Source organism: Tiliqua scincoides, chromosome 1 (genome assembly GCF_035046505.1).
Source record: "Tiliqua scincoides isolate rTilSci1 chromosome 1, rTilSci1.hap2, whole genome shotgun sequence".
NCBI lineage: Eukaryota > Metazoa > Chordata > Lepidosauria > Squamata > Scincidae > Tiliqua > Tiliqua scincoides.
This window is the reverse complement of record NC_089821.1, coordinates 302212192-302220648: the sequence shown is the minus strand read 5'-3', so window position 1 is coordinate 302220648 and position 8457 is coordinate 302212192.

Here is an 8457-nt window from a genome sequence, read left to right as displayed (position 1 = left end):
AAAACTAGCACTGTACTAAGCAGCCCAGGTTTTCTTTTATTTACCCTTAAGAAGCTTACTCTGGAAACTTTATAAGGTAGGCTAGGCTAAGGGAGTAATGACTAGCAAATCCCCCCTCCCCCTAAAAAAACCACAGTAAGTTCCGTGGCAGGAGTTTGGAAGTGGAAAAGTCCAGGGTAAGTTGATCTACCCAGCCAGACAATGTAGCTTGACACAACACACTAGCATGCTTGTAATACTAGTGTGCGTTGAGGTTCCCAGAGCATGAAAGTCTCAACAGCTGGTTTTGGTTGCAGTGGTGGGAGGGCTGCCACAGAAGCCCTTGGAGTAGGGCTCTAATCTGGAAAGAGGAAGGGGTTCATAGGTACCCATGTCCTCCTAATCCTAGTAGTGCAGTAGCTTCCGTGGGCAAGTCTCTGTAATCCCAAGGTCCTAGTTAATCCTCAACTTGGGCACCATCCACCTCATCATTTGCTACAGCCAGGGTTTTAAATCCATGACTGAATTCCACACAGACTCGGTCCCTCCCTCCCCTTGTCTTGCAGTGTATGCCAGTCCTGTTGCCATAGAAGTGGGAGTGCCAGTTTTGCTCCTAAAGCCCCTCTGAGTAAGTCTGGAGATCCTGAGCAACTCCTTTTGGAGGACAGCTTGCTGATGGGGCAGTGAGTCTGTGGCTGTGCACTGTTCTAGTGGGGCAGGTGCTCCATGACTAGCTGATAGAGCTGTGGCTTCCATAATACAGGAGCTACTTGAGCATTCTAACAGGTTCTTTTTTCAAGGCTCTCATTTTAAGCTGCATAGCTGGGGGGGGGGTCACCAGGGTAGCAGTCCATGGGGGGGTGGCAATGCAGCCCCAGCTATGGGAGTCCTGTCCCCTTCACCAGCAGTGGATAACCCCTTCGAAACATGCCTGGAGCTGTGCTCTGGTTGTGTTGTGAGGCCATGTGGGGCCTCCCTGAGCCTGGGAAGGCATTTTAAGGCCTTGGACCATTTCCAGTTCTCTGTGGAAAACTGGAAGTGATGTTTTGAGGCCTTCTGATGCCCAAGGAGACTGTGTTTGGAGAGGCCAGGTTAAGGCCAGGTGTGCTCCAGGGCAGTACTCCTTCCAGCTACATGAACAATCCTTTTAGCTTGCTTATGACATACCAAGTTTACTTAAAGAGGAGCTAACTGTGCAAAAGTGCCTGCTGAGGAAATGGTGTACATGTGAACAGGCTAACTAGGGTTGGCCCAGTTGGTTTAAATCTTTGCCTAGGGCAGGTAGCAAGGTGGAAGGGAATGTCCTGAAATATCTGCCAGCAGCCCCATCCACTCTTATAGGATGAGCAAGGAAGATGCAGGAGGACTTGTAATCTCCCCGCTCTGCTGTTGCTTTTGTAAAGCAGCTGAGTGGAGAGGATGCTGGGAACACTCCAGCATTCTCAATGCCAGTGACTTTTCAAGAAGTGTCCACAAAGCCGGAGAGTGGAAGAGATGAGCCCACCCACCCTCTAAGAGAAGATGTGACTATGGAGGAGCAGGTGGGTGTGCAATAGCAAAAGCCTGCTGTAGACAATAAACAAACACTACTCAGGAAAACCTTTGAGAAGATGGTGAACCTTTGATATGCTTTGTGTCTTTATTAGCTTCCTAATGAGAAGTGCTCTAGTTACATACATGCTGCAGCTGCTCAGGCTAATGGATTGATCCACAAAGGAACTGCAGGCTATGTCTGTTCCATGTATTTTGGGGGATTAATTGAGGGTGAGTGGCCTGACCCTGCATGTGCTCCAAGCTTGAGCAGTTGTTGGCTTGTGAGGAAGCTTGTTAGGGAGGGCACCAGGATTCAGGTCTCTTGTTATGTGGTGTGCTCCCTGGGGCATTTACTGGGCCACTGTGTGATACAGGAAGCTAGACTAGATGGGCCTATGGCCTGATCCAGTGGGGCTCTTATGTTCTTATGTAAGCTTCAGGTCTACAGAGCTTGCATCCTGAGTACACTTCTGTACTGCAGCGAGTCATGGACTCTTCGCTCACAACAGGAGAGGAAACTGAACGCTTTCCACATGTGCTGCCTCCGATGCATCCTCGGCATCACCTGGCAGGACAAAGAAATTACAACAGAAATGTAAGCTTCAGACTGCATGTAGGTGCAGGAGAACAGTCTGGGCCTCTCAATTTTCATTTTGTTTAGGGTGCTGTTAAGGCTCCACAGAATTATGATGAAGCTATTTCTGGATCATACCATGTCAGGCAGAATTTTGTACATTGAATGCACTTCTACCCTGCAAAAAAAAAAAAAGTGGGGGGAGGAGGAAGTGGTGATTCTGTCAAGAAGAGAAATTCTGCAACCAGTAGCTTGCAACCCTAAACCAGTTATGCTTGCATGAGCCCAAACAAATTTCCCAAGGTGCAGTAGAACCTCAGGAATCTTCATGGGTAGGAAACTGCTTCCTCCTGATTTTGACCTGCAGTTGATCTAGCTCAGTAATGTTTACATACACTGACCTAGCAGAGGCTTCTCTGGGGTCTTAGATGGTTATTTCCTAGTCCTCACTGCCAAGTCAGAGATTGAACCTGGGCCCTTCTACATGCAAAGCATATGCTCTGCCTTGTCTTTCATCACATTTATAATGGGGAAATGTCATTCAAGCTGGTACTCAACAGTTGACTATACAGTATTTCACTTGCCCAGTAGGAAATACGTTTGCTCAGAAGTCTTTATTACTATCTGTTGGTGTGCCTGGTGACTTAGAGTTGGCTAAGCCTGCTTCTAAGAAGCTTGTAATGGGGATAGGGAACAGATAAGTTCCCTTATCTAGATAGAGCGATAATGGAGAAAGGAACAGAGGACACTAAAGGAGAAATGTGGGCAGATCTTGTAACATGTATTTAAAGCTTGATTACATCTTGGATGGAGCATTAAGTGGAGAGCCCCTGGTTAATTGTGAGGGGGAATTTGGAGGAAGGGGCAGAGGTGGTATCATGTACATGATTGGGGGAGCAGTTCCATGTGTAGAGGGCAGCAAAGGAGAGCAGGCAGTATATACTCCTTGGAAACCTATGCAGTGGCACGGAAGCTCTGGAGCTACAGACAGTCCATGCAAGGGGCCATTTTCTCCCATAACTAAACCTGATTTGAGGTCAGATTCTCCTTATTTGTTAGGAGAGTGGTTCAGGGGACCAAGCTAGTTGGTTGTGCTGGGCCCCCAAAACCAACTCACCTATGAATGATGCATGCCCCACATAGCAAGTTGCCACTTGGAGGGCAGCTCTCTGCATCCACCAATAATTATGTTTCTCTGAGTGATGTCTGAATGATCATCTTATAAGATTTCCCATTGGATTGCTTCTCTTATTAAAGGCTAATGAGTGTCAGGAGACTGATTCTTAACAGGCACACTGAGATTACAGCAATGTCAGTTATGTTTATCACTGTCAACTGGTATGCATAGAAAGTCCCTCCTCCCAACTCCCTGTGGGAAGGGCATTTAAAAGGGAAACCAGGAGAAATGAAATTTGGTCAATCACAGTAAAATGGCCTGTTCTCTCTTATACACTTCTGTTAAAGTCCTTGCCTCCTAAAGCAGCTAAGCACATAGTAAAAACTCTCCTGGAGCCAACCAGAGTTCATCTAGTCCAGTGTTTCTCAAACTGTGGGTCGCAAGCCAATTTCAGGTGAGTCCCTATTTATGTCAATATTTTATTTTTAATAAAGTCTTGATGCTACCATGGCATGTGACTGTATATTCTTTTAACAATGATAGTAAATGGGACTTACTCCTGAGTAAGTATGGGTAGGATTGCAGCCTAGGATTGTTAAAAATTTTCCTAATTGATGATGTCACTTCCAATCATGTCATCACGTCTGGTGGGTCCTGACAGATTCTCATTCTAAAAGGTGGGTCCCGATGCTAAATGTGTGAAAACCACTGATCTAGTTCATTCAGTATTCCCCGTGGTGGCCAATCAGCTACCTCCAGGAAGCCATGGCTTTTATTATTCTCTGCATGTTCTTGTTTACTTGTAAAGTTAATCAGAACTAGTTTAAAATAAATGGGTCAGAACATGTCCAAGGCATGATGCCCTTTCTTCTCTTGCAGGCAGAGACCAACAGCTAAGCACACAGTGAATCATACAACCTAAAGGAACAGAGCCACTGACTATCTAAATGGCCCAGGTATCTCTGCAGCTTCATTGAAACTCAACAGCAAAAACTGAACAACACTGAAACACATTGAGTGGTTAGTTCTTGTCCTCCCTGCAGGTGGAGATATTTCTTTACTTGGCTTTGAGACCTTGGCTGGCTTAAAGGAGACTCTCTTGTTTAGTGGGGACTTCTGCAGTGGTAAGGAACTGGTAGGGTGCCTTTGAGCAATTAACCAGATGACATGGCAACTCCAGTTCCAGATTTAATCACAGACAGTAGAAATAAACTTGTCACAAAGAATGTGCTTAGGCAAGTACAACATTAAATTAACATCTCAGCCCCACTAAGCAGGGAACTATTAACATGTTATGATTGGGTTGGTTTCTAAGTAGCTGTCAATGGATAAAAATGGCTTAATACGAAGCACAGCTTCTTAAAAAGGAGTTTAAAGTGTGATTTTTGAACATGAGCATTAGGATAGGTGGGTGGATATGGTGACAGACTTTTGGTAGCTCTAGTTTTAGCTTACACATGGGCTCACATCAGCTGTGCCCAGTGGCATAGCTAGAGGGGTGCAAAGTACTAAGTTTTGCAGGCACTTGAACACACCATTCAAACAGCCTCTCCCCCTCCCCTTCTGAGCCATTCTGGGCAGTGGGAGTGAAACAGAGGTGTTCCTCCTCCAGTTGGTCCAATAATCTGCAGGGACTGTGTAGCTGTGTCACTCTTTCCTGGGAGTCTCAATTTTTAGATGATTAAATGTGGCAGGAAAGAGAGTGTATGTAAATGAACAGCTAGCAAGTAGACAAAGCATTTTTCTCATGCCACAGAAAATCACTGCATTTCAGTCTGACCAGTGGCGTCACTAGGGTTCGCGTCACCCGGTGCGGAGGCCAGCGTGTCACCCCCCTGCAGTGGGCAGGGCAACACTCTAGGTGGTGGGTGGGTGGAGATCTACCATCTCCCCGCCCCCACTGGTTTTTTGGCTGTACCTTTTGATGGAATAAAGATATTTCAGCGTAGTTGGTTTCATCGCATTCTGCATGAAATCACACATTGATTGATCTATAACATGATGGTATTTTTCCTCCAAACTCTGATTTTAGTGATTTTGGTCACTAGTGGTCCCACTTCCCCCCATGGTGTCAACTTACTAACACCTTATTGGAGCAGTTCTCAAACTTTTAGCACTGGGACATAAGAACATAAGAACAGCCCCACTGGATCAGGCCATAGGCCCATCTAGTCCAGCTTCCTGTATCTCACAGTGGCCCACCAAATGCCCCAGGGAACACACCAGATAACAAGAGGCCTGCATCCTGGTGCCCTCCCTTGCATCTGGCATTCTGACATGGCCCATTTCTAAAATCAGGAGGTTGCACATGCACATCATGGCTTGTAACCCATAATGGATTTTTCCTCCAGAAACTTGTCCAATCCCCTTTTAAAGGCGTCTAGGCTAGACGCCAGCACCACATCCTGTGGCAAGGAGTTCCACAGACTGACCACACGCTGAGTAAAGAAATATTTTCTTTTGTCTGTCCTAACCCGCCCAACACTCAATTTTAGTGGATGTCCCCTGGTTCTGGTATTATGTGAGAGTGTAAAGAGCATCTCCCTATCCACTCTGTCCATCCCCTGCATAATTTTGTATGTCTCAATCATGTCCCCCCTCAAGCGTCTCTTTTCTAGGCTGAAGAGGCCCAAATGCCGTAGCCTTTCCTCATAAGGAAGGTGCCCCAGCCCCGTAATCATCTTAGTCGCTCTCTTTTGCACCTTTTCCATTTCCACTATGTCTTTTTTGAGATGCGGCGACCAGAACTGGACACAATACTCCAGGTGTGGCCTTACCATCGATTTGTACAACGGCATTATAATACTAGCCGTTTTGTTCTCAATACCCTTCCTAATGATCCCAAGCATAGAATTGGCCTTCTTCACTGCTGCCGCACATTGGGTCGACACTTTCATCGACCTGTCCACCACCACCCCAAGATCTCTCTCCTGATCTGTCACAGACAGCTCAGAACCCATCAGCCTATATCTAAAGTTTTGATTTTTTGCCCCAATGTGCATGACTTTACACTTACTGACATTGAAGCGCATCTGCCATTTTGCTGCCCATTCTGCCAGTCTGGAGAGATCCTTCTGGAGCTCCTCACAATCACTTCTGGTCTTTACCACTCGGAAAAGTTTGGTGTCGTCTGCAAACTTAGCCACTTCACTGCTCAACCCTGTCTCCAGGTCATTTATGAAGAGGTTGAAAAGCACCGGTCCCAGGACAGATCCTTGGGGCACACCGCTTTTCACCTCTCTCCATTGTGAAAATTGCCCATTGACACCCACTCTCTGCTTCCTGGCCTCCAACCAGTTCTCAATCCACGAGAGGACCTGTCCTCTAATTCCCTGACTGTGGAGTTTTTTCAGTAGCCTTTGGTGAGGGACAGTGTCAAACGCCTTCTGAAAGTCCAGATATATAATGTCCACGGGTTCTCCCGCATCCACATGCCTGTTGACCTTTTCAAAGAATTCTATAAGGTTCGTGAGGCAAGACTTACCCTTACAGAAGCCATGCTGACTCTCCCTCAGCAAGGCCTGTTCATCTATGTGTTTTGAGATCGTATCTTTGATGAGGCATTCCACCATCTTACCCGGTATGGATGTTAGCCTGACCGGCCTATAGTTTCCCGGGTCCCCTCTCTTTCCCTTTTTAAAAATAGGCGTGACATTTGCTATCCTCCAATCTTCTGGCACCATGGCCGTTTTGAGGGACAAGTTGCATACCTTAGTCAAGAGGTCTGCAACTTCATTCTTCAATTCCTTAATAACTCTTGGGTGGATGCCATCAGGGCCCGGTGACTTATTGATCTTTAATTTATCAATGAGGTCTGAAACATCTTCTCTTTTAACCTCTATCTGACTTAACTCCTCGGTCAGGAGGGGCCGTTCGGGCAGCGGTATCTGCCCGAGGTCTTCTGCCGTGAAGACAGATGCAAAGAACTCATTTAATTTCTCTGCCATCTCTAAGTCTCCTTTTATCTCCCCTTTCCCTCCCTCACCATCCAGTGGGCCAACCGCTTCTCTGGCGGGTTTCCTGCTTCTAACATATTTGAAGAAGCTTTTATTATTCCCCTTAATGTTGCTGGCCATGCGTTCCTCATAGTCTCGCTTGGCCTCCAGTATCACCTTCTTACATTTCTTTTGCCACAGTTTATGTTCCTTTTTATTCTCCTCATTAGGGCAAGACTTCCATTTACGGAAGGAAGCTTCCTTGCCCTTCACAGCCTCTCTAACTTGGCTGGTTAGCCATGCGGACACCCTCCTGGATTTAGTGGAAACCTTCTTTCTTTGCGGTATACACCTCTGCTGGGCCTCTATTACTGTTGTTTTAAGCAGCCTCCATGCACTCTGGAGAGATTGGACTCTTTTTACCCTCCCTTTCAACCTCCTTCTAACCAGCCTCCTCATTTGAGGGATATCCGCCCGTCGGAAGTCAAGGGTTTTTGTTAGAGATTTGCCTGGTATTCTTCCCCCAACGTGCACGTCAAAACGGATCGCAGCATGATCACTGTTCCCCAATGGCTCAGTAACGTTTACATCTCTAACCAGGTCCTGCGTACTGCACAATATTAAATCCAGAGTCACCTGTCCTCTGGTGGGCTCCGTGACTAGCTGATCTAAGCCACAGTCATTTAGCACGTCAAGAAATCCGGTTTCCTTATCGTGACCAGAACACAAATTGACCCAGTCAATATGAGGATAATTGAAGTCCCCCATGATTACAACCCTGTCCCTCCTTGTCACCTCCCTGATCTGTTTCCTCATTCTTAGACCCACTTCTTAGAATGACAATCTGTCCAGGACCCATCATAAAGCAAATTAAAATAAATAATTTTAAATAAATTAAAGTAAAATCAATAAATAAGGGAAAACCAGCCCTGTTCCACCAAGTGAATTTTCTCTGTAGCCTGCCTGCAATAACACCCCCCCCCCCAAAAAAAAGAATCAGTAAGATTTTCACCCCTACCCAGTGTGTATTGGCAACCTTCAGTCTCGAAAGACTATGGTATCGCGCTCTGAAAGGTGGTTCTGGCACAGCGTCTAGTGTGGCTGAAAAGGCCAATCCGGGAGTGACAATCCCTTCCACACCGGGAGCAAGTGCAGTCTGTCCCTGGTCTGTCTCCCTGGCTATGGGCCTTCCTTCTTTGCCTCTTAGCCTCAGACTGTTGGCAAAGTGTCTCTTCAAACTGGGAAAGGCCATGCTGCACAGCCTGCCTCCAAGCGGGCCGCTCAGAGGCCAGGGTTTCCCACTTGTTGAGGTCCATCCC